At 40.0% G+C, this 27,616-nt stretch overlaps 2 protein-coding genes across 3 annotated transcripts in view; both read left to right on the top strand.

Annotated features, from left to right (window-relative positions):
- Positions 1–27,616, top strand: part of LOC137431766 (inactive dipeptidyl peptidase 10) — a 707,001-nt gene that overhangs the window by 200,301 nt on the left and 479,084 nt on the right. The gene's annotated exons all lie outside the window — the stretch shown is intronic.
- LOC144892876 (uncharacterized) overlaps positions 3,048–27,616 on the top strand; it is a 305,686-nt gene continuing 281,117 nt past the window's right edge. Inside the window, exon 1 of the mRNA XM_078781212.1 lies at positions 3,048–3,064. The gene's annotated coding sequence lies outside the window, so the exon portion shown is untranslated. The remainder of the gene's footprint in view (positions 3,065–27,616) is intronic.

Raw genomic sequence — 27,616 nt, 5'->3', positions numbered from 1 at the left:
TCAATTTTGTTCGTCCAGATTCCAACCAATTCAAAAATTTTCCATTTACTGCCAATTCTACTCACTTTTCTAAATTTCGTTTTAAATCACTATCACTATCACCATCACCCGTCTACTTATTACATCCTCTCGGTGCGCCAATTCACGTCTACAGCCCGGCTTCGTACAGCCGAGCAATGAACGCGGATTCTTTTGTGACGGCGGCTGGATGCGTCCCGCATTCGGGGCAGGGGCGGGGGCTTACCCGGGCCGAGATCCCACGCACCACCTCGGCGTGGAGCCATCCAATGTCCCGATCTCGACCTGCCGGCACGTCTCAACAAAACGTGGTCGCTATAACGACCCTTCCTATCCAGCTGCCCGCTCCGCCTAGTGGAGCCCGGACGCGGCCGTTCCAAGCGAGGCACAGCGTGGATCGCGTACGGCGGTTCTTTTGAAACCGCCGTGCTTCGGATCCCCGCTGGTCCTCGCGGCAGGCGAAGCTGCCCGACGCGCACCGAGGGCCCGATTCGGCTATAAGTCGCCCTAACCGCTAAACCGGTTACCGTCGACGCTTCACCTGGACGCTTACATGCATACGCTACCCCTTTCTTGCTCATACATGCAGCCGTCTCCCTGCTCTTGGTCGTACCTTCTCTAACACACCTCGGTACACTCATTCCGCTCACCGACTTGGTCACACACCTGACCACCGAACACCTTGGCACACATTCGTCGCTCGCACACCTCACCAACACACCTCTTCGCGCCCCTTTCTCGGTCACCTCCTTTGTGACAATCACAGGTGTGCTCTCACCCGCACACCCAACCGCGTGCCTCACGACCAACTCAAGTGTGCATCCCCACACACGCTTTACCATTCCAGGTGTGCATCCTTCCATTCCAGGTGTACATCCTCGCTCACCTGTCACAACCAACTCACGCTCCGTTTCACTCTCACTACTCTCAGCTCCACTCTTGACAACGCACTCACCCTTCCTCTCGACAGCGCACTCTTTCCTCATGCACCCGTCCGTTACACACCTCTCTCGCGCACACTTTTCCGTTACTTCCTCCGTAACACTCACCACACCGCGCTTCCATGTACCCCCTCGCACACGCGCTTCGACCAACTCACTCTTGACGGCACACTCACTCCTTGGCGTGCACTTTTTCCTCACACACCCCATGGTCGGACATTCTGGCACACCTCTTTTTTCGCACACCAGACCTGTCGCACACTTCACCAATGGCCTTTCACGAACACCCGGATCCAAAGCAACCCCCAAGCCGACTGAAGCTTTCCTCACATCATATACATTGCCACTCACCTCCGTACTTCGTCTCCGCACCTCCTTTGCCACCTGCAAACTCTTTATTTGGTTAGTGAGCATCACATTATGAGTTGAGCACCGACTTTGTACCAATTCCATTACCTCCTCCTGGATTTCTCTCTTAGTTTCTGTTCGTCTCTTCTTAATTTCACTCACCTCTTCTTCCACTTCCTCTAATTTTTGTTTAACCTCTTTTATTTCTCGGTGCGTCTCCTCAAGTTCGTCCTCTAAGGCTACCGTGACCGTCTCTATGTGCATCCTCACCTGCCGGTCCTTTGTCTCCATTATCTCTGTCACCTCGTCCACCCTCATTGTCAGTTCCTCCCGTACCATCTGACATTGCCTCTGTGTCGCTATCAAGTCATTTTTAATTTCTTTTTGTGTCGCCTTTAACCCTCCGAGTACTGCAGTGTTCCTTTGAACCTGCTCCACTAACTTCGTTTGTCCCTCTGTCAGCTGTTCCACCTCCTCCGTCAGATCTTCTATTCCCCCTTGTAACTTTGCCGTATTATTTCTCACTTCTTTCTCCATACGCTTCTCACCTCGCTTTACCTCCTCGCGTAGCCCCGAAACCTCCTCACTTACCCCTCGTCGTATTTCCTCCATCTCTTTTGTAGATGCCACCCTCATCTGTCCCAATTCATCCCTCTGAGCATCCAGTTTGGTTTCTACCCCGATTTTCACCTCCTCTATCTGCTCTCCCATTTGTTTGATTTCTCGGGCGGATTGCTCCCCTATCTCCCGCAATTTGCCTTCCATCCTATTTTCTAACCCCATTAACCCATTTTTCACCCCCTCTAACTGATTCTCCTGGGCAGCCATTCTGTTTTCCACCCCCGTTAACCCATTCTTTACCTCTTTTATCCCGTTGTCTAACCCCTCAAAATTATTGTCTAACTTCCCAAATTTCTTGTCTAACTCCTCAAAATTATTGTCTAACTTCCCAAATTTCTTGTCTAACTCCCCGATTTGATTTCCTAGTCGCTCCCCCATTCTGTTTTCCATTCCCTCCATTTCCCTGGCTCTTTTTTCGTTGTCGCACTTCGACTGTGCCATGTATTCGCTAAACCGTGCCATGAACTGCTGCATGTTAAAGCCCGCTGATACAGCGGGCTCGGCTACCGCGCGCTCGTGCGAGGCGCCTCTTTGCGCGCCTGAAACCTCATGCGCGAGAGCGCCATTTTGTGCGTCTGATACACCCTCAACCGCCTCCTCATTGCTCCCCTCCATTTGATCCTGGGTTACTCCTAACCCCTCTATCTCTCCCACCGACATCCGATCGCCTTGATTGTCCATGGCGCGATCTCAAAATTCGGGTTTTATAAAACAAAATAAATTTCGGCAGCTTATAATTTTGAGCGCGTTAAGCGCGCTTCGGGTCCGATTTCGGGTCCGATCTCCCTCCTCGACACCAATTGTTACTCTAATAGTACAATTGGTGTTCCAAAATTTGGGCCTAACAAATTTAGTCCCAGGTCCGAATCCAACTCCTCGACACCAATTGTTACAGACGCGGCTTTAGATGTTATATTGACCGAGCGGTGGTGTATTTAACTGCGTCCGAACAGTTACTCCCCGATTAGAACCCGATTCCACCCGACGTTGACCAGATCGCCCCACAGATATTCAATCGGGAAACCTCTAAAGCGACCGAAAGAGAATGAAAAAGAAGAAGAAGAAGAATACGGAGGAAGAACAGATTTATTATACACACACAGCAATGGATGGAAGAAGCAGTAACACAGCGAATCGTTAACTTACACTATTCATTTTTACTTAACCCCAAGACAACGAGCAGGACAGGACGTTCACACTTACACAGGGGATAATGCAGGCTGGTAGGGCTTGAGGTGGATTGCTTGAGAGGGAGGCAAAGTCGGGAGGCAGCAGCTCGCAATTCCTCGCGGTTTTGGCGGGAAAACCCTCCGTCGTGTATCCGCTGCGGTAGACGTCACGCGCTGGTTCGGCACACCTGCTCCTCTTCTTGTGGTGGAGCCGTCTCCCTCCTTTCAGCGCGTCTCTCCAAAGCTGGTTTCCTTGCCGAGTACCTCTCCTCTTTGGCTTGGAGCGTTTCGCATCTCACCGCTCCTCTTGGTGCAGCCTCTTTGCTCATCTCCCAGGTCATCTCCCAAGGCCTCTGGTAAAGCAGTCCCTTACAGTCGCTTTTATCACCTCGGGCGAAATCAAGCCGCCGGCTCCGAGGGCACGCCTACCGGGTCGCTCACCGCGGTGCCGATTGGCTGTTAGGGCTGGTTCACTCCTTCCCTCTTATGACGAGGTGGAGACACGCCTTTCTTCTCCGACTCAAAGCACATGGGCAATGGCGGCCTGCGGGATTGAAAACAACTCCCCTTTTGAAAGGAACTTTGGAGAGCGGAGATGTTTGGGGAAATTGGAAGGGCCTACGCTTATTTTGTTTGATACAATGCAAAGTCAATCTAGTGGGAAACACATATTTAGCCTACATGGAATAAGGAAATACACTATTTAAAAGATATATCGTGACCTGCGTGTAAGTTTCATGGAATTAACTAGGAGGACGGCTGCGACCATTATTTACATTACGAGGATGTTACCATACTTTTGTAACGTTCACATTGTAACGTTTCCACATTCGTTACACTTCCTCCAAAATTGTTACACTTCTCAAAAACCGTTACACTTCTCAAATTCGTTACACACTTCTCAAAATCGTTACAATATATATATATATATATATATATATATATATATATATATATATATATATATAGTTCTATTTTCCTATATTTCAGATTGCCCTTAAGCTTAAGTAACAGATGATATTCGGCAAAGATATTGGAATTGGTGAAAGTGACATTTCTGCTCCTACTGTGGCCATATTTTGAGTAACTGCTTTCTCTGTGAACCAGTAACAGATGAAAAGTTCACTTGTTCTTTGGATCGTGGATTTGGTGGTGCTGGATACAAAACACTTGCAAAAAATCTTCCCGCCTTGTATGAGCTTGGTCAGTTGCCATCCTCCATAAAACTGTATCGTCTTGGTTACACTGATGGTCTTGAATCCACATTCATACAGAGACATGCCAAGTATCATAAGAGCTGTAGTCTAAAATACAATAAGAAAAATCTGCAATGTCCTACAAAACGCAAGAGTATTGATGAGATGCCTCAGATGCCTTAAAGGTTTACACTACAGAAGATATCACAGTCTGACCATCCAACCTGTTTGTTCTGCAACAAACCCGGAATGTCAACTAATCCTCTCCGCAACGCATCCACTGGAGATCTCGATACAAAAGTAAAAGAATGTGTGATTAATCTTCAAGATTAGGATTTATTGGCCAAGCTGAGTAGAGATGAAATATCATCCTCAATTATCGGGAGCTCTCTACAAACGAGATCGTGCTCAGTCGAGCACATCACAGAAGGGCCATATTTTGTAGCTCTACCCCAGATACAGCCAGGAACACTTGTTTTGTGGAGCTACTCTCCTACATGCAAGCAGTCTTGTATAGTGATGAGGCAACACCAGTGTTCCAACACTCAGAACTGACCAAACGATGCATGTCCAGGCTATAATCAGCAAGAAGAGGATGCACCGTCAAGCATCCATGCGACCCGATTCAATAATAAGATACTTCTCCGAGTTAGAGGCTCACCGTGAGGGGCTTAACATTCTACTTGTACCAAGTGGAACTGCTGGCAAATTAGGAAAACTTGGCAACTCAACGGAAAAACTCAGACAGTCATTATGCCATGTGTTGCAGATATTATCCTCCATGATATGTTCACCAATGAATGCCCATCAATTGATGATACTTTCTCAGCAATTGCCAGCAGATGTCTTTGTTACCAGGATGCGATTGCTTCCTCTTCTTACCATGATACTCCATTGTACCAGCATCGAGAATGAAACAAGTTATCAATCTCAAACAGCACTGTCTCTCTCTCACTCTCGGTAATGTATAACTGTTTGCCATTTGACAACAGAATCAGCAGTAGTTACCAGATTGTGAATCTTCACTGCCTCTGTTCTTTGGAACATACGTGCATTCCAAGACTGGATCCAAAGATATGATTGATATATCTCTGACTCTCTGTAACATATGACCGTGTTCTCCAGTATGTCTGCTGCTATCAACCGTTTTGAATCAATAGAAGGCGTTTATCCACAATCCCTCAAGATGAGCATATTCACAGTAGACAACTGCGCTCCCACAGATTGGTAGACAACATAGATCACGGCCCTACCTGAACTAGTGAACTAGTGTTCAAACATCATTCCATGGGACTGCTAATTCCCCTTTCCAGCATCGAGATGTTCACGTCGGCATTGCATAAGCACGTTGACCACTGGCCAAGTCAAACCGCATGATTGCAAAACTGCCAAACGACTCCACCTTAGCACCAGCTATTGGAGTGATCCCCCCATTCCAGACATTCCAAAACAATGGTTCAACAAACATATCTTTAGTGACAACATGTGAAATTACAATCCAGTAATCAGTAGTGTGTAGAGTGTATGGTTTGATGAATAGATTGGTTTAAACAAATATTTTGTTGTGTATTATTATATAAATAATAATACACAACTAAATAATAAATATTGATATTATCATAAGTGTATAATTATATAAATATTATAATATATATATAAAAGTGTATATCAAATGTTATTTTAAATATTGTTGTTATTGGATTATTTGGCCATGAAAACATTGGTATAATAATAATAATAATAATTATAATAATAATAATAATAATAATAATAATACATTTATTTTGTATAGCGCTTTTCAAGAAACCCAAAGACGCTTTGACATAGTACGTAAAACAAAGCCAAAAAAGACAAAAATACGTAATTAAATAACCAAACAGAAAGGAAGGAGAAGGAGAAGAGACGGTCAGGGGTTGAATGCGGTGTTGAACAGGTGGGATAGGTGTGGTGTTGAACGGTTTGGCCGCCACACAAAAATCAAGTCTATATCATTATTTTGAGCTGAGATAAGAAGAAAACTATAAATTTTAATGTAGAATGGTGGCCATATTGGAAAACAAAATGGCTGACACAAGATCATTTGAAAATTTGGTCATATGTAGATACCTTGACCATGAAAACATGGGTATAGACTAGAGACACAAAAATCAAGTCTATATCATTATTTTGAGCTGAGATATGAAGAAAACTCTAAATTGTAATGTAGAATGGTGGCCATATTGGAAAACAAAATGGCTGACACAAGATAATTTGGCAATTTGGTCACATATGTATGCCTTGGCCCTGACAGCATGGGTATAGACACCAATATTAAGTTCCTATCGATATTATTAGCTGATATATGAGAGATTGAAAATTTGCATGTTGGCCATTTTAAAAAATGGCTGCCACAGTCGCCACAGGTCATATCCGGTTGGGGTGCAGTTTGGAAATAAACTTATGGGCCATAGCAACTGTGTACCAAATGTCATAATTGTATCACAAAGTGCACGAATCGACCTTCAATATAGGGCTTGAGCCTCCAGACGAAAACATCCGAAGAAGTATATGGAATTTGTCGTAAGATATTGTTGTTTGCTTTTTCTAGTTAATGAGAAGGTTTATAGAAATTGATTCTAGCACTTACCATTTTAGTTTTGGATTTTTTTTATAGACGACATTATTGATACCAAGTGTTTGTTTTCCTTACCGTCCAGTGCCAAGATTTTTATCCCCTGGATATTAGCAACACGACTTCTGGCTGTATAACACTGTCCATGCCCGAAGAAGTTTGATGAAATCAACACACCAACCCCATGAAGGGATTGTCCCTGAAATTTATTGACTGTCATTGCAAAGCACAGCCGTATTGGGAATTGCTTTCGTGCCATCTTGAAGGGGAATATATTGTTAGATAGGGAGATGGCAATCCAGGGGATAAAAAGCTGCTTCATCGTCCATGCATGCGATCCTCTGACGAGAGAGTAATGGCGCTGACTCTGCATCTTCGACCTGTGGGTGCGCAATCCGAACACGAGAGAGTCTCTCTTGACGTGCATTCTCCGATTCCTTGTCTCGATGCTGATGTACTCCACGTTGCATGCGTGAGAGTCTTTCCTCCCTAACAGTTTCTGACTCTTGGGATCACACCCATTGGTGTGCAATGCGATCCAGGGAAAGTCTCCTTTCATTCTGTTCATTACATTTCCACTGCCCTTGTCTTCCTCGCTTTTCTTGCTGCGCATGAAGACCGACCAATGCTGGATCTTTTTCGATGGCAATATGGCTGCAAACAATAGCATATGTTTGTTAATACATGCATGCTTTTCCGAATACTTTCATGTACATGCAAATATTGCTACATGTGCTATGTACCTGCTAAATGAACCTGTCATGGATCTGCTACATCTATGTGTCTTGTACCTGCGAAATCAAAATCCTAACTTGAGAGCATCTGAAAATGCAAAGCCTCTCATTTGTATTTAGACGTCGTCTTCTTCTTCCGTATGCTCAAAATAACAAAAACAGTTTTTTATAAAAATACAAAATGAAAATTGATGACTTTATGCAGCCTTGACCTTTGAGCTTTAAATCTAAAAAGAAAAGAAAAATATATCCCTAACTTTTGAGTCGCGAACCAATTCAGTGACCCGATATGCAAATACTTTAAATTTCAGGGCAATCTGGTGAAAATCGGTGATTTTAAGCAACCGTGACCTTTGACCTTTCGATCTGAAAAAAAAACGTTCAGCTTTTAGCTTTTGATTGCTGAACATATTCAGTGACATAATATGCAAATTCTTAAAATTTCAGGTCGATCAGATGAAAACTAACAATTTTGTGATGCTGACCTTTGACCTTTTGATAAAATTATGAATTTTCCATTTCCACATTCTCATGATAAAGTTTTGGTGAAAATGTGATGTCCGTAGCTGAAATGGCAAAAAAAGGCCCAGACATACACAGACACAGACACAAACAGGCAGACACAGACAGGCAGACACAGACACACACACAGACAGGCAGACACACAGAAGTGATTGCAAAACCCAGTCTCCTGTTGTGCAGACGACGGGCTAAATATGAATGGTACATGCAGAAATGGCAATTTGCTAGCAGACATCACTGCTCTCTATTGCAATAAAAACAAGAATGAGCAATCAGATTGCAAACTCTCACCAGGATGTATTTTCAGTGGTTTCTCAGGCTTTTGTGTTGAAACAAATATGGCGGCCGAACCACGTGACCGATGACGTCATCACTATTTTTTTTTCTAAGCTAATTGATTCCTAGATTATGCTCAAGAAATTTCATCTTGATCGGATGAAGTTTTGTACTTGTCGAATTTTGACGTCATAATGGAGGCACCTATGACATCATCATTAACATGTTTTATTCCCCATGGAGAGTTCTTTACAATGAGCCATGTCCCAATTTTTTCTATGCAGCGCTTTCAGAGATATAGAGGTGCAAATGTTTTCAGTTTTTCCAAGATGGCGGCCAAACCACGAGACGAATGACGTCCTCATTAATTTTTTTTTCTCCACCAATTTATGCCTACATGGCGCTCAAGAAATTTCATCTTTATAGGATGAAGTTTTGTACTTGTCGAATTATGACGTCATAATGGAGGCACTTATGACATCATCATTAACATATTTTATTCCCCATGGAGAGTTCTTTACAATGAGCAATGTCTCAATTTCCACATAACCTATGACGTCATAATTATCATTAAAAAATTATACAGGTGGAGTTTGCACCTATGGTGAAAATTTCCTGTCAATCGGACCAACGGTTGCAGAGAAAATCATATTTATTCTGTGCGGACAAACAGACAAACAGATAGACAGTTTACCTGATTTATATATTTACGTTAACCAAAAATACTACTGTATATTTTAAACTTCACTTTATTTAAAGACATGGAAACAAATAGAAAAATTAAATGAATGACCCCATTCTGCTTCTATGATTGTTGGAGGAATAAGCTAAAAATTATCAGTTGTATTGTTACATTTTCCAGCATATTTGAAAAAAATTCAACAAATAAAAAATCAAACAAACCAAAAAATATGTAAATAATGAAAAACAAATAGCAGATTGGTCCAGCTGTTTTGGAATATATGCAGACAGGAGATAGACAGAATTGCCTTATCTTGTTTGCCCATCCAGGGCTGATGAGAAGTGGCGTTTGGGAGGGGGGGGGGCGCTGCCATGGGGATCGGGTCCATTGAGGGGCCCGACCTTCGCCCAAAATTTTTTTTAACGTATGTCATTGCCTACCTGTCACCCAATAAAATGTAGAGATTAGTCCCTTTTTGACTATTTGCTGATAAATTGTGGTCTTAATGTTGTACATAATATTGTCTGGAAGGTTTCCAAATGAACATATTGTTTTTATATGAAAATAGTTACTGCCTCCATTGTTACCTCCGCCACAGCAGGTGGATGGAGGTTATTTTTCACCCCTGTTTGTTTGTCCGTCTGTCTGTTTATCTGTGAGCACGATATCTCAAAAAGTTATTCGACGGACAGCATGGGTATATTTGGATGAACCTGTGTGGACAGGTTGGGTGTATGACAAGGACAATTTGATTCGATTTTGGTGAAGATCCGGATCCGGAAATAAGAGTTTTTTTAATTTTGCAAGTGATTCTTCATTCAGTGAAAGGGACAAACACGATATATATATCATGATATTTCAAAAAGTTGTGGATGAGTTTTGACAAAACTAGGTGGAGGATTTTGTTGGGCGACCAGAACAAGCCGATTCGATTTTGGTTCAGGTTCAGATCCAGATCCAGCCTATCAATGGGATACAAAACCAGGTATTCAGCCTGGCAGGTATGTGCTCTACCGAGTGCTGTTCTAGTTATCCCGTCCCCTTCACAACAGGACACATGGTTTTACAATCGCTTCTGTGTGTGTGTGTGTGTGTGTGTGTGTGTGTGTGTGTGTGTGTGTGTGTGTGTGTGTGTGTCTGTCTGTCTGTCCGGGCCATAACCGTTTATTACCATTTGAGCTGTTGTCATCAACGTTTCACCAAAACTCTATGATAAAACTGAGAAGGCAAATTAATAATTTGGTCAAAAGGTCAAAGGTCAGCGTCACATAAAATCATCCATTTTCATCCAATTGACCTGAAATTTCAATTTACCATTTGAGTTTTGTCATCAATTTTTCAACAAAGCTTCATAATGAGAATATACAGAAGGCAAATTAATAATTTTGTCAAAAGGTCAAAAGTTAAAGTTCAGGGTCACCTAAAATCATCAATTTTCATCCAATTGACCTGAACTTTAAAGAATTTGCATATTGGGTCACAGAATTGATTCACCAATCAAAAGCTAGAAGCTGATTATTATTATTATTCTTTCGATCTAAAGCCGAAAGGTCCAGGCTGTATAAAATCATCAATTTTCATTTGGTATTTTTAAAAACTGTTTTTCGTTATTTTGAGCCTTTGGAAGAGGAAAAAGAAGAAGAAGAAGACGTCTGAATACAAACGCATGCGGACAAGCTTTGCATTTTCAGATGCTTTCTAGTTTTTCTTTTGCATTATTTATTTGTTAAGTTACATTTTCAAGCATGTATTAACATCACCAAGATGAGTAAACCCATGTACCTTCTTTTTATTCATTTCGAGTATAGGTTCTCAAAGTGGTCCCTACCGCCCCCCCCCCCCCCCAGTGGGCGCTGGGAACTTTCAGGGGGGCACTCGAGAGTCCACGGGCGGTAGGGGGGCGCTGGCAATGATTTGGGGGGCACTGGCGATTTAGAGGAGCAGCGGCGATTTTGAGCGCTCATTGGGCTTCCTGCAGTCTGAACAGGTTACCCGGCGCCATTCGGCAAATTGGCCATCCAATCAACGGCCACATTCTTTCCCCCTCCGCATGGTTTTTATGATCACATATTCGCTGATGTCGTGTAGGTATTTTCTTGTCCATACATGCTCACGCAACAAACATGATAGTGTATGACACCAGCGAAATACTATTGGCCGCCAATGCGGCCAATAGTACAACACTAATTTTTGTCACGTGGTGCCATTTCAACCAATCGGCTTGCAAGAATCTTTTTATGCGGGATATAATACACTCTATTCGTGCTGGACTATTCAACGTGCCTGGTTCAACTTTACAGCCTGGCCTGGCCAGCACAGACATTGGGCAAGGTATGAACAGTCAGTGTTAGCGCTGGTGTTAGTCTTTTGACATTTTGGCATATTATTTCGTTATTCAAAAAAGCTTCACGTCCGGTCGGCTTCAAGATGTCGGGCCTCAAAGAAAAAGTGCCGTCAGTATTCCGTTGAATACATCAAGTATGGATTCATTCCATCTCCGACGAACAAACAGTTACCGATGTGTTTGTTGTGTGGTATCACGCTGTCCAATGAAGCAATGAAACCATCTCGACTGAGCGAGCACCTGAGTAAAAAGCACAGTGATAAGGCTCGCGCAGAGGTCAGCTATTTCCAATCGCTGAAAGACAAATTTGAGAAGCGATCCATGCTTCTTTCAAAGAAGAAACATCGACGATGTTCAAAGCCAGCCAAAAGCTCGTGGATAAAGGACTGGAAGCGTCGTATAAGCTGTCATTGCTCATCGCCAGATCTGGAAAACCGTATTCAATCGGCGAACAGTTGATCAAGCCAGCTGTTGGGGAAGTGATAAAAACCGTTATGGGCCAGGATCCGAATCCAGTTCTCTCGTCGATTGCGCTCAGCAATGATTCCGTGGCCAGGCAGATTGATGAAATGTCATCAGATGTAGAAGATAAGCTGTGTAGTGAGCTGAGAAGCACACACTCTGCCATCCAGCTGGATGAGTCCACTTTGCGTGACAGTGAAGCTCTGTTACTTTGCTACGTTCGCTTCATCCGTTGGTTGGTGGGCACCAGCGATGGTTGGCCGCCAGCGTGGTTTTATTGCGCTTCTGAAGAACCACGTACTGTCCATGTTCGCCATTCACGGTGTCGTGCACCGCCAGCATCTTGTAGCAAAAGCTCTCAGCACCAGACTTCATACATCACTCCAAACAGTAATCAAAGCAGTGAATAAAATCAAGGTGTCGTCTCTGCATGATCGGCTGTTTCGTCAGCTTTGCCAGGAGAACGATGAGGCATTCGAGCGGCTTCTGTTGCATACGGAAGTTCGATGGTTGTCCAAAGGCGCTTGTTTGACCCGTTTCCATGCCCTCTTCTCAACAGTGGTCGATTTTCTGTCTGAAATTGATACGGAGCTATCGGAGAAAGTGAATGTGATTGAGCATGATGTGGCTTACCTCACGTACATATTCAGTATACTGAATGATGTCAACAAACAACTCCAGGGTGACCAAAAACTGACCATATGACGCTGATTAAAGCAAAGAAAGTGATCAGCGCGTTCGTAACCAAGGCGACTCTGCACAGGGAAACCCTCGGCTGCAGAGATACGTACCACCTTCCCCAGTTGGCAAAGGAAACTGCTGTTTCTGATGAAGAGCTGCTCGTTTATTGCAATCACCTTGAGAAGATTCGTGGAGATATGGAGCAGCGTTTCAGAGACATGCTAGAACTGTCGGTGCCAGCATGGGTGATCAACCCATTCAAATATGACATTCAAGATGTGAAGCGCGAATTACAGGACGAAATTATCAACCTCCACAATGATGATGAGGCGAAGGCAAGATTCTCGCAGCATGAATACGGCAAATTCTGGATTCTGGAGCGGGGCGAATACCCCGCAATGTGGACAGAGGCAGAACTGCTGCTGATGGCGTTCCCCACATCATACCTCGTTGAAAGAGGGTTCAGCGCCGGGATGGTGCTGCTGACCAAGTATCGAAACCGCCTTGACATTACCAAGAAGGGCGATCTGCGTCTCTACCTCACTGAGATGGAGCCAGACGTTCGTAATCTCGCAGCGAGTCACCAGGCCCACCCTTCACACTAACGGTATTTGGGCCTGTGATAACAGATTCCCAGTTTGCCTCACCTGGGCCTGTTCTGCTGAAACATTGTAGGTCGTGCAAAATAAAATAAAAAGTAAAGTAAAATAAAGTAAAATATTATTCAGAAAATATTTGGCTTCTGTTATTTTTGCTTCCTATCTGCATAAATTCTGGGTGTCCGACCACGAACGATAGGACAAGGGGGGCATTGGGCCGGTCCCAGAGGGCAGAAGGGGGCGGTAGTCCAAACAAGTTTGAGAACCACTGATTTAGAGTGAGTTAAGTGAAATATCTTCCAAAAATCCATTAGTGATATATCATGCAATTTGTGTTTTTTTATATTTTGTACCCAAAATTCAAAAATGTAATTATATTGTGAAACAGACCTCTGCAGCCTTGACAAGTTTTATTTCATTCATTGATATGTTAATAAAGTTGTGAAACAGTAGAAAAAACAGAGTTGGCATGGACTGAATTACATAACGTATGCTGCCTGACAATGTGAGGTATTGGATTTACTTATTCTGATACATGTATAATGCTATGTTTAGTTTCCCTACTCGATCTAGAGGTTATCTCGACAACATGTCAGATCATTTTTCGTCTCCGATTGCTTCGAACTTGTCTTTTACTTTCTCTCAACCTGGTGGGAATAAATCCTCACTGGATGATGTTGTATTACTCCAGCAATATGCATTAGTATTGAGTTATATGGCTTCAATGGTAACAGCCTTTCAAAAATATGACCTCTATATTTTATTGTTACCTTTTCCGCTCAAATAGAGTGCTGCAGCCTTGTGTTGGATGATGTTTGTTTTGTGTCTTTATAGTAAGAGAAAAGCATTTGTGTTGGTGTTGGATCTCAGGACCTGTCACCATCATAATACATTCGATATGAAACAGAAACGCCATATTGATGGTAATTTTTCTCTTCTTATTCAGTCTTCCCTGGAATAACAAAAGGAAAATTTGCAGCTGAATGACGTTTGTTCACTCTTTAAAGGATTTGTCTCTGCCTAAGGCCCTGAAAGCCAAATCAGTCTCTGCAGAGAGGCTTATACTCCTCATAATTACAACAATGCTGCAAGATCACTTCTTGTGAACTGTTGGAAATATAATATTTATGAAATACATTTGCTGTATGGCCACCCTTTGGAGTTGAAAAACAAAAGTTTTGACCTCATGTTTGTTTTTTTAGGTTAATCCAAGTCTCATGGTAGAGCTTGTACATAAATCATATGAAGAATACAGGCAATAGCAGACATCAGGATACTTTTAACTTTAATTATCAAGCATATGGGATTGGAACCTCGGTTTCCTATATAATCAGTCGATGCTACCTGTGGTCTCCGTTACCAAAGGTGGAGGTTAAGTTTTCACTCCTGTTTGTCTGTGTTACTTGCGAAAAAAAAAAATTCAAATGTATTGGTTGGTCACATGTGTTATTCTGTTTGTATGTCACAATTTTAAACCGATATTCATGAAACCTCATCAAATGGTAGAGTTGGTCATAACCAAGAAGCCTATTGTTTTTGGGGTTAAAAGGTCTACATAAGCCAAAGCCTAATTTTGGGTCTAATTAAACAACTTGGGTCTAATTTCTAAAATCCTTAATTTTATTCCAATTGACATGAAATTTGAAAAGATTTACATATCAGGTCACTGAATTCAACCACCAATTGTTTTTGTGGTCAATATCGGCCAAAAGGTCAACACAGGCCAAATATATAAAATTTTCAATTTTAATCCAATTGACTAGTGTTCAGCGAATTCGCAGTTTTTCAGGGGCGCAAAAATAAAATTTCACGAGCCACTAGCTTGACACATTTATAAAACCCATATTTCACCAGCCATGCATAAAGCAGTTGGACATACGCAAAAGAACATCTTCTACGAGCCGGGAACATGATGCCGTTGTGGTTTTTATAGTTTCACGGTGCGGTAGCTTTAAGTTGGTTGTATTGAAAAAAGCTTCAAGACCTCACTTCAAGATATGAGGCTTTATTGACATCGATCTTTGCATCCTACACAAAAAGGCAATAATCTCATTAGTCCTACAAAGCGAATGAAAACATTATAAAGCATGTATAAATGGGTCAAGCATTCTAAGACATTAGACATCGTTCCCAGTCTCGTCTTACCAAGAGGAACCAGCGCACATCTCAGCATAACTCATTCAGCAGATAAGATACTGACTCTCGCGCGCACCAAGCGTTTGCCCATAAATAGGCCGGCACGATGCTTCATGCCTACGAAGGCTCTTCTTCTTCATCATTTTCATCACAATCTCCCTCCCTTAAGAATACGGCTATGAGGTGTAAGCAGGTGTAAGGCACGCCACGGCAGCAAGTGTAAGGGATCAAATCAGAGCGTACAATCTACCAACCAAAATGCGTCGGTTGCTGACATAACCGGCCAGCGAGCGAGCAATAAACTCCGTCAGCACCCGAGCCCCCAACGCTCGGTATCAGCAGGGCCCCCTCACCGGGCAATTTACTCAAAGGGCTCTGAAGTCTTCCTGGTGCAGGCGACAAAGGTGACAAGATCACGGTGTCCGAAGCGGCAGCACCACTCTCAGCATCGTCCAGGAGCGAATCCAACCTGGTGGGGGAAGTTGTGTCGGCCTCAGCCGGTACACTCATGATGGGCTGCCCGTCAACTTCTCCACAAGGCGCGAGATGCCGGACCAACACGGTGGTTTCTCTCCCTCGGCCAAACGAAAATGCGCGTATTCTGGATTTGCTTCCAAAATTTCCACGCGGTCCAGAAGGGGTTCGTATTTGCTTTGCCAGACCGATCGCTCCAGGAAAGCCGGACCCGGCTCGGCCAGCCACGAGTTTAGAGGCTTCCCACTAGAGCTACGATGTTGGTACTTGAACAGTCACTCGTGAGGGGTGGCATTGCAGGGACCTGATGGCGTGTAATGCTTCCGGCAAAACACGTTCCCACATTTTGGAAGTCATCTCGCGGGTTCGCAGAGCCATAGTGACCGCCCTCCAAATAATCCCATTGTAATGTTCAATTAAACCATTCCCCTGGGGATTGTACACTGTGGTGCGGCTGGAAGCAATTCCCCACTCGGGGAGAAATTGCTTGATCTCCCGTGATAGGAACGCCGTCCCGCTGTCACGATGTATGAATGCAGGATAGCCGAACATTATGAACAACTGCTGAAGACATCGGATTACCGTAAGAGACGACATGTCCAAGCACGGAAATGCAAACGGGAATTGTGAATACCCGTCAACTACCGTTAGAAGGTAGCGATGCATGCCGCCACAGGGCAAGGGCCCTTTGAAGTCAATGTTTATTCGCTCCCATGGGCATCCAGCGTGTATTAACGTACCCATAGGAGGCTTGTAAAAACTCGGCTCGAGTTCCGCGCAAACCAGACACGACTTGCATAAATGACGAATATCGTCGATGGAGAGAGGCAAGTTCCTGCTCCGAACGAAATGGGCCATGCGGGCAATACCCGGGTGACAAAGCGCATTGTGTATGGTATGTAGCTCGTCGACTGTCATTCTGGAGCAGATGGGCCGAGACAAGGCATCGGCTGCACGGTTCTCCTTTCCCGGTCTGTACATAATATCAAAGCTATAGTCAGCCAATTCTATGCGCAAGTGCACGATCTTCTCGTTCTTAATCTTTTGAGATTGTTTCCCGTCGTACATAAAAGTGACTGATTGCTGATCCGTGATTAGTTGAAAATGCTTCCCGAAGAGGAAGTGTCGCCATCTATGGATCAATTCAACTATAGCGTAAGCTTCTTTTTCAATCGAGGAATGGCACCTCTCACTATCAGATAAGGTGCGTGAGAAGACTGCCATCGGTCAGACCCCCTGATTCAGTGTGGCTGCGATTGTGCAATCTGACACATCCGTCTCCATGAATAAATGGATCGTTTCATTGATGGAGGTCTTAACGGCGCCAGCTATGTCATCCTTCAGTTGTTGAAAGGACGTTTCAGCGGCCAAGGTCAACGGAAATGTTTTGCACTCGACGAGAAGACGTATCTTCTCAGGGAAACGTGAGACCCACGGGGAGTAATGCCCAAACAGCCCCATCACTCGCTTTAAAGTTGCCCGATTGACGGGAGGGGCTAGATCGAGTAGGGGCTGAAGCCACGCCAAATTGGGCTGTATCTCCCCACCAGACACCGTGTAGCCCAAAAGGTCTATTGTTCTCATGGAGTAACTACATTTGGCTTCGTTGAAGGTCAACTGGTATTTACGAGCCACTTCCAAGAATCGCCGCAGATTAGCATCATGGTCCTTCTGGTTCCATCCGCACACAGGCACATTATTGACGTAAACAAATACATCTTTCAATTGCTCCTTTGATAGGATATCATCTATCGCCCGTTGAAAACATGAACTCCATTCGTAACACCGAAGGGGATTCTACGAAATTGGTATAGCCGTTGGCCACACTCGAAGGCCGTGTAGGGGCGGTCGGCTTCCCGTATCAGGACTTGATGATAGGTGCTACGAAGGTCCAGCATACTGAAAACTCGATATTTAGATACGTCGTCTCCTGAGCAGGGCATAACGAGCGGGGGTGTCGGCGATTTCCGCACAAGTAGCATTTAGCAGTCACCCCAGCAGGAGTCGCCACGGCCGGGTTGCTTGGCTCGCTCTTCTCATCATCCGAGCCCTCTCTGCGGGAACCCCGGCTCGTGATGCCCCATGCGGGCGCTCACTCAGCGGCAGATTCTGACTCCCCGCAATCATCAGCGTAGGCCATAGTACGTGCAGTTACGAATGGACAGCTGTAAGTTTCAGATCTGACTTGAGCTGACTGGAGGACTCTGGCTTGGTCGAAAGCTGTTTTGAAGTCCAGCGTTTCGTTCTCGAGCAGACGCTGGCAGATCGCGGGAGACTGGAGCCCAGTTATGAAAGCATCACGCACTAAATCATCAGTGCACTCCAAGCCCGAGCGATCCAGGATGGCACAGTCCTTGCCAAGCTGCCGTAAGATCTGGGCATATTGCTCGAGCGATTCCATACTCTCCTGTTTGCGCGTCGCAAGAAGGTGCCGAGTGTAAATCGTGCTGCGCGGTTTAACATCGAGAGCCGTCAAGGTAGCCACGGCCTCAGCATAGGTCATGCAATGGGAGACATATTCGTAAATGGTATGGGACATGTTGCAAGACAGAACGTTCAGTCTCTGGGCATCAGTAATCTCCGGGACAAAGTCTGTGTACAGCCCCAAGGGGTGAAGCCAGTGGGTCAACTGGTTGTCGGCATCGCTCGCGTTTGGATCTCCACAGAAGCCCTCCTGCTTGATGAGTTTGTCCATGATCCTTGAATGTCTCAGAATCGATTTCAATAAATTGTATTGAAAAAAGCTTCAAGACCTCACTTCAAGATACGAGGCTTTATTGAAATTGATCTTTGCATCCTACACAAAAAGACAATAATCTCATTAGTCTTACAAAGTGAATGAAAACATTATAAAGCATGTGTAAATGGGTCAAGCATTCTAAGACATTAGTCATCGATCCCAGTCTCGTCTTTCCAAGAAGAACCAGCGCACATCTCAGCATAACTCATTCAGCAGATGAGATACTGACTCTCGCTCGCACCGAGCGTTTGCCCATAAATAGGCCGGCACGATGCTTCACGCCTATGAAGGCTCTTCTTCTTCATCGTTTTCATCACACTGGTTAAGCACTTTTAATAAACTATAAACACATTCCTTCAATAAATTAGAAATGATACCTGGTGTTTTGGTTATTATTATTTTTTTTGTAAGCATTTTGTATGAAACTATTATCATGTGCATTTGTGGCCGAATTTTTTTTAAACTTTGAAAAAATTCCTCTATGAATCAGGAACCGCCGTGAACCTATAACGTATCCCGCTTTTTCCCATTGAAAAAACGCCGCAGCATACATTCGTGGGATTTTCATCAACCTTCGCAAATTATCGCCGACATTCGCGGGTTTTGTCTCACCATTTCCAGGACTTTCATCGACCTTCGCGGATTATCGTCAACAATTTCGGGATTTGTCTCACCCTTTGCGGATTTTGCCTCGCCATTCATGGTTTGTTGCTCTCTATTCACGGATTTTCATCACTCAGGAACCTATCCCCCCTCTTTCCATTGAGCTAATTCCCCGCCATTCGCGGTTTTCGCAATTCGCCGCCAGTAGTGTAATAATGTTGCTTCTGGGACACCTCCGTTTAACATGTGAAATCCCTATCTAATGTCATTTACCCCCTTGTCTTTTTCAAAAATCATAAACACCTCTATTTCTCCCACCCTCATCTTTATGAACCTTTTGTCTGTAGTACCTATCCTTAATGTTGTTCATTAGACCACTCAAACACTACAAATATTTGTTTTCTCTTATAGACCTATCATCCTTCTTCTACATATCATCTGGCAGATTAATCTTTGACCCACTCAAACATTGACCCATTCACTTCCATATTAATTCTTTCCCTCCCTCATTGCCCCTAAACACCTATATTTCTCTCACCCTGTTCTTTACGAACCTTCTAACCTTTTGGAATGTTATCCTTATTCATTAGACCACTTAAACACCTGTGATCCTTCTGACCTCATGGACCTTTTAACCTTTTACTCTTAATATCATCTGGTGAATATAACCCACTCAAACAACGACCCTACAAATATTTGTTTATGCGTGGGAAATAATTTAATTCTCCTACAACTCTCTTCACCATCTAATATATTAACAAAAAATATGTTTGAGTTTGGTTCTTTATTAAGATATTTTAACTGAGCTAAGATAAAATGGTAAACCTCCCTCAATGTTCTTGCTTGAGCGCCTCCAGTGCCACATACCATTTTTAAATTAAAGTATATATTTTCCTGACAACCATCAAAGTTTTCCATCCACTCAAAAATATTTCCATCTTTTTTACCCAATTCACCGGTATTTAAATTAATTCTCTTATTTGTTTTGTGAACTTTTTTACCAGTTGCCTTTTCAATTATACCTATTTGATATTTTTCACATTCATTATGTTTTCCATTTATATACCAAGGTTGATTACACCTCCACTCTTTAGTCTGGTTGATACTTGGTTCTATCATTTATATAATAGTAAAAAAGGCGGCGGTAGCCCGTTAAAATCCCCAACCCCCCCCCCCTTTTTAACTTATCACTTATATATATCTTATCACTTATATATATCTTATCACTTATGTATATCTTATCACTTATATATATATCTTATCACTTATATATATATCTTATCACTTCTATACTTATATAACCATAAGGGAGACTATCAATTCCATTTTCTAAAATAAACCTCTTATCATCAAAAGCCCCCAATGCTTTCTTATTTATCTCTTCTGAATATAATTGATGTTTATAACTTCTTATTCCATTAATCTTTCTAAACTCTTCTTTCTTTGTTGTTAAACAGTTATAATAATCCTTAAAGTTTATTGTTTCTTTAATAACATTTTTCTTTACACCTTTTAACTTCTTATCAGTCTTTTCAACGTTATTCACAATGTATTTATAAGCATAAGCCTTTGACCTCAATCCCACAAATTCACTCATAACATTTCCTCCTAATTCATCCTTGAACTTTCCAATCACCTTTTTATTTTTAGAAGAGAACAACTCACTCTCTGGACTGTAATTACTCGTGTCATAGATATTAATGTCTCTTTTCATGTCTGAATAAACATCGTTGGTATTAATTTTCAAAATAAAACTATCTGTATCCATATAAAGTAGATTAACATCATTTTGATATTTCTTCCTCAAGTTATTATAAAAGTAATCATACATTAATGACTTTGATAAATCAAGAATTGTTGTTCCAATATAAATAGGTTTGTTCATTTCAATACTCTCTTTAATCAAATGGATCGCACAAAAGTTCTCAGTAAAGACCTCAGCTCGAGTAAAACTCGGTCTATTAATTAATTTTGATGCTTGTTCCCAAGATGTTGATAGTCTGATATTTTGTCTTTTCCTCACATTCTCCATAGTCTTACCAAAGACCGCATTATTCATCAATTTATAAAAGTCTTTCTCAAAATCTGTTTTTGACTCTGTTCTTCTTTGTGTATTAAAATCAATGTACCCCTTTAACCAATGACTTTGATTGAACTTTAGAACCCTATGGATCTTCTCTACTCTTAGACCTTTTGATAAATATTGTCGCAAATTTCTTTGGTGTAGAACATAATTTTTCTTGTTATATAATGTAGTAAGTAATTTTTCTGTTGATTCACCTATATCAAACGATCGTTGATAATCACTCAACCATTCTTTCTTTGGACTTGCTTTCTCACAAGCAAATGGGAGATCTTTGTGTAGGTTATGGAGTTCCTCTGGATATTTTAAATCAATTTCAAAATAATAACCAACTTTTTCTTCATCCAATTCTTTTTGTGTAGAGATACATACATCTTGTAAAACGTTTTTGTAGTCTTTTTCCTTTACCCATCTAAGTTTTCCATAAGGAAGAGCCTGAGACATTGCCCAGCCATACAGGTTGTTCGCGTCATAGTACATCAAGTAAGAACTCTCTTTCGTTGGATCATAATTTGGAAGATATTTGTTATTTGCTTTTGCGTATCTACTCGAGCAGACTTGTGAAATTCCACCTCTTTTTGCCTTTTCAATCATCAAAAGCATATCAACATCGGTTATCAAATCCAAATCTTGTTTTGTCATTTTCAACATCGCACTCCAGGCCAATCCAGGTGCTGTGTAGTAGTGAGCAGGATCCAATCCATATCCAGTGCGACAAACAGATCTAAAGGCTTCAAATACATCGGCCAATAAAAGCACATCAGTTTTGAGATACAAATCGTGATACTCGCCAAGATTCTTGATGTTATATTTTTCCCAAACATTTTGTGCGTGTACATAATCTTTATCAGATATATGACTATTATTTAATTTGTTATAGAAATTTTCTTTTGAAGGAAGTTGTGTTTCATTGAATCTCTCAAATGAGTCCATATAGTCATAGGGGTAAATTCCCTTTTGTGTTAGAAAATCTTTATCTAAAAAATACTCTGAAAGACATGGAAACTCTTTTAGATTTTGAACCAAGTTAACCAATGGACTTGCCATGAATTTAAATGTATCAAGAAATCTGATATGAGTAATAGGAGATGTGTGAATTGTTTTTGTGAATGAAATGTATTTCTGATCCGTGTTTGGAATTGCTGAGATACTTCCAGAAGTCTTTGAGAGTTCCTTGATAAATAGATGTGTATCATAATGAGCGTTGTTATGAAGAAAGACAGGAATGAAAGAGGGGAGTTGATAATTAATATTACAACTTTGATGAGCCGGACCTCTATATTTACCAGTGAGATGACAATGGTCTCTAACCTTTAGACCTTTACCAATTTTCTCCTCACAAATATGACAGACATTGTTTTTTATAAATTCCCTTTTTTCTTTACTTGTTAAGGACATTGGTTTATTGGTTTCTCTCATTATCTTGGTTAATCGAACACAGTCTTTTTCTAGTCGTTTCACAAACTCCTCTGGGGTATTTGAGCCTCTATACATCTCTAACTTGTTATATTTATCACCAACGGATGATTTGATATAATAACAAAAACCACAAGGAGTATGTTTTTGATATTTATTTGTGTATGATTCTTTTGGATCTTGAGAAGCAGTATCAATTTTTTCTAAAATACTTTCAAAATCAGCATATATAACAAATGGATGTTTGATCTTTTTATTTTCATCTTTGAATGTGATCTTTGAGCCTTCTTTAGGCATATTGATTACCGTTGATTTATGTTCGCCACAATAATTTGAATGTTTATCTAATCTTTCTTGTGAATTGAAGAAGTTAAGACAACGCAAACAAATATATATTTTATTTGTTCTCTTACAGACTTGTGGTTTTATTAATTTAGCAATATCTTTGATGTATGTATAATGTGAATTTTCGTCTGAATTAAAATATAGAAGATTAATATGAGTTTGTTTACAATTGTCAGAAAGCTTTAAAACCTGAATGTTGTTTGTTTCTGTTAGACCATAAACATTAACTGATAAATTATTCATCTTTTCAAATTTAGGAATATCATTTAAAGTCATCGGAAACTTTAGATCTTTCGTATTTAATGTATTCTCATATTTTTTATAATGAGATACTCTTTCATCATGAAAATGTGGAGGATGTAAGTGTGCTAAAATAGACCAGAGAAAACATTTATTGTCTTTATTTTTGATATTGATAACTGCTTTTCTATTTTTGATAACACTGGGTAAATCAATGTAAGAAGAAGCTTTTAGAGGATCTGATTTAAGAATATGAATGTCTATGTAAATAATTTTTCCTATATTGAATCCACTTCCTACGATTGAATTATCCACATCTTGCTCTTGTTTAATAAGTTCATCATAGACTCCTGATGTTTTAAAATCTTGATATGAAGATATAAAGTGTGGCTCAGTTCTCATGTATGGTGCATCTATAACTCCTTCATCCTTTGTCATTTCTAATTTTACTCCCATATAAAATTTAAGTGGTTTCATTTCCTTTAGTGTTTTTTCAATCAACGTTTGAACAGCAGGTTTAACTATTTCTACAGCATCAACTATAGACTCTGGTTCAGGAGGTTTGAAGTTAAAGACTCTTATTTTAATATGTCCTTTGAATGCTCCATCAGAGTTTTTAGTTGTGATAAAATTTGATAAATGTAGATTTGTTTTAAGATGTATTTTGAAGCCTTTCTTGAGGATATTTTTATTACATGTAGAACAGTGTTTTGTTTCAGGTGGAAGAGGGGAAAGTTTGTTTAAAATGTTGTATGTATGTTTTGCGGTGAGAATATGTTGTTTATAATATTTTACTTCCTTCTCGCAAGTATCACAATAAACCATATTTATAGCGTGAGAAAACGTGGTGTTTTATATATATCACTGTGCTTAAAATAAAACACTTTTGAGCTTTACAGCTCCGTTTTATATATATCGCTGTGCTTAAACTAAAACACTTTTTCACTCAGAATCATCTAAGTCATAACTATCACATGAATACTCAGAATCATACTCAGAGTCATCAATAAAGCTACTCTCATAACTATCATTTGAGCACAAACTATTAGTATCATAACTATCATCTGTGTTCAATGAAATACTATCATCACCATCGTCCAAGTTCAATGAAATACTATCATCACTATCGTCTGAGTTCAATGAAATAGTAAAATCTTCACTGCTGTATTGACTCATATTTAATTAGCAAGAAAAATATTCCCATCAATATCTATATACTTTCTTTCATTAACAGATTCAATCTCTACAATTTTTATATCAAAAGTTATCTTTAAATAATCTCTAACTATCATAGAACGAAATGACATTTCACCAGAAATATTAACATCATTCATTTTACTTAGATCTACACCCTTTGGATTATTAAAGAAAATACAAATGTCTCCTCTAGAATTATTAATGGTCTTATCATTCTTTTTCAAAGTATCGTGGTCAATCACTTTTTCAAGCTTTGAATAAATTGCCAGGAGTAGAGGAGAAACTTTTGTTAGATTTACTTTAATGGATGTCTTTCCAGGTATAGTTAGAGCTCTTCCTTTAAATGAAATAGAGGGGCTCATGTTATTTTCCATAACTGGTTTTACCCAAAAATTTCCATATTTATCTTTGTTCAATTTAACATCTTTGACATATTTTTCTATATCTTCCACCGAAGTAGAGATTGATTGAAATTTGTCTTTTGTGCTTTGAAACATTGTATTTATTAATGAATAAACTTGCGTTTAGTTTAAGTAAAAATTTACCACATAAATATGATAAGTTCTGAAGGATATTTAGAATTTCCAGACTCTCCATATGATAAATTAGAGAATTGTCCGGCTTGTGATAGAATAGGGCTTAATGATGAGGATTCATATAAACAATGTATTTTCTGTGATTTAATTTTAATTAATGATAATAAGAAATATAAAAAAATATATAACTCTTTTAAATTAGAACCAAAAATGAATTACTTTACAAGATTAATAAGAGAGATGAATGTTAAGTATTGTGATGATAATACACCATTTCTTTCAAGGGAAGAGACTAATTGTATTGAGGAAATGTATAAGGGTTTAATGATATTTATTATTCAAAATAATTTTAATGGAAATGTTAATACAAGATACTATATAAATAAAATAATGGATTATTTTGAAATTAAACCCGAACTCAGGATAAAATATAGAGTTTCTCAAATAGCTCAAAAAAAGTTGGATAACTTGTTTTCCAAATATATAAATGAATGATTTTTTACCCGTTTGGGAAAATAAGATAAAATTTAATAACCATAAAAACATTCCAAATTCATTGAGATGTCTAATAGTTGGTTCAAGCGGATGTGGAAAAACCTGTTTACTTTTAAAGATGCTCCTTGGTTCTAATTTTTTAGATTATGATAATTTAATAATTTTTACAAAGTCAAGTTTTCAACCCGAGTATCAACTACTCTCACAGGGTTTTAATGCGGGTCTTAAAAAGGAAGACATTATCGGTTTATTTAAACTTCAAAACAAACTAAATGATTATAATATTGATGATATAATACAATTATTTTGTGATACACAGAAATCAAAATCGAAACCCATAACTTGTATTCTCAGTGATAATACGGATGATATACCTTCACCTCAAGATTTAGATAAATCAAAAAAGAACCTTGTCATCTTTGATGATTGTGTTAATGAGAGAAACCAAACAGTAATGGATAGCTACTATACAAGAGGGAGACATTCTTCTTGTAATTGTATATATCTTAGTCAATCATATTTTCAACTCCCTCGACGCTCAATAAGAAACAATGCCAATACTTTTATTTTATTTAAGTTAAATTCAATAGATGTAAATAATTTTTGGAGAGATAATTGCTCTACGTTATGTAGTAAAAAAGAATTTGAAAATTATATGAAACACACGATTGGAAAATATAAATATATTGTTGTGAAACAAGATGAGATACTAAATGATATTTTTCAATAAATAAATACAGAAAATGAATACTGAAGAAAGAGAAAGAAAGTTTAAGGAACATCAACAATTAGTTTCAAAAGTTGTTAAACAACAGGAAGAGATAAAGAAGAAACGGAGACAGAAACTAACTGGTGAAGAAGCCTTTGAAAGAAAACAAGAGAAATTCTTTAAACCACTTTTGAAAACTCAACACCCTACAGTTCCCACGGTAGAATTTACTCCGAAAAAACTTCAAATGCTCAAAGATTTTAGTCAGATAACAAAACAAGAACTTGGTGAATTAGAATATGATGACGAGGGATTATTTCGGAAACTTGAGCAGGTAAATCAACCCCCTAATTATGTTGTGGAAGCTCTTCAAAACAATGAATATTCTGCGGGTTCAAAAACCAGAGCAGGTCTCATTCCAACAGAAGAACCAGCAGTGTTTCATCTTGTGGAAGAAAAGGTATTGATATTTAATGATGAATTGATGTTCTTGAGTTCTACTCAACCAAATGTTAAATTAACTCCAAGATTAATGTTTCTTCTAACAAACCCCGGATTCAGCGGTTCAAAATATTTTGAGGAACCACTTGATATGGAAAGAGAGGAAGATAGGGTATATATTGAGTTGTTAAATACACTTGATTATGGAGTTTCTGTTGCTGGTAAAAGTAAGAAGAATGAGAAGGAGAAACATATTATTGATGCTTTAAGTAAGCTTGGTTCGGGTGTTAGTTTTCTTCCAAATGACCCATCACAATTAGTTAATAGGCTATTATTGTTATTAGGTAGTAAGAAGGCTGGAAACAACAATTGTTTTAATGAATCCTCAGCCATTTTAGATCAGTTGATGAACATGAAAATAATTAATAAATGTCAATACAAAGATATTTTATTAGATATTAAATAAGATGAGAAGCACAATTCTTAGTTTTAATTTCACAACGAGCGATTACACAGCTTCATTCCCTTACCCACTACAACTTGACCCCCTTACCTCATATGAGGCATCTTTGTTGTCAATGGAAACTTACAATACCCTTTTTAATATCACAGAGAAAAACAACAAGTTTAGTTATAATCCAGGCACTGCCTACAAAACTATAACTGTTTCACCTGGAGCTTACGAGATTTTTCAAATATCTTCAGAAGTCTCTCGCCTTATGAAAGAAAAAGGTGATGAACCAAAAAATATTGTAATAGATATTCAAACACACACTTCAAAATCAACTATTAAACTGAAAAATAATTATAAAGTTGATTTCACGATTGAAAATTCGTTCAGAGAGCTATTGGGTTTCTCTTCAAAAAAGATTGAAAATAACGGGACGTTTTACAGTGATAATGTTATCCAAATATCCTCCGGTATAAATTCAGTATTAATTCATTGTGATTTGATTGATGGTGCTTATAACGATGGAATAAGAACAAATACAATATT

The sequence above is a fragment of the Myxine glutinosa genome, chromosome 7, assembly GCF_964187855.1.
Source record: "Myxine glutinosa chromosome 7, kmMyxGlut1.1, whole genome shotgun sequence".
Taxonomy (NCBI): domain Eukaryota; kingdom Metazoa; phylum Chordata; class Myxini; order Myxiniformes; family Myxinidae; genus Myxine; species Myxine glutinosa.
Note: the sequence above shows the minus strand (reverse complement) of the source record. Positions and strands in the feature narration are given on the sequence as shown.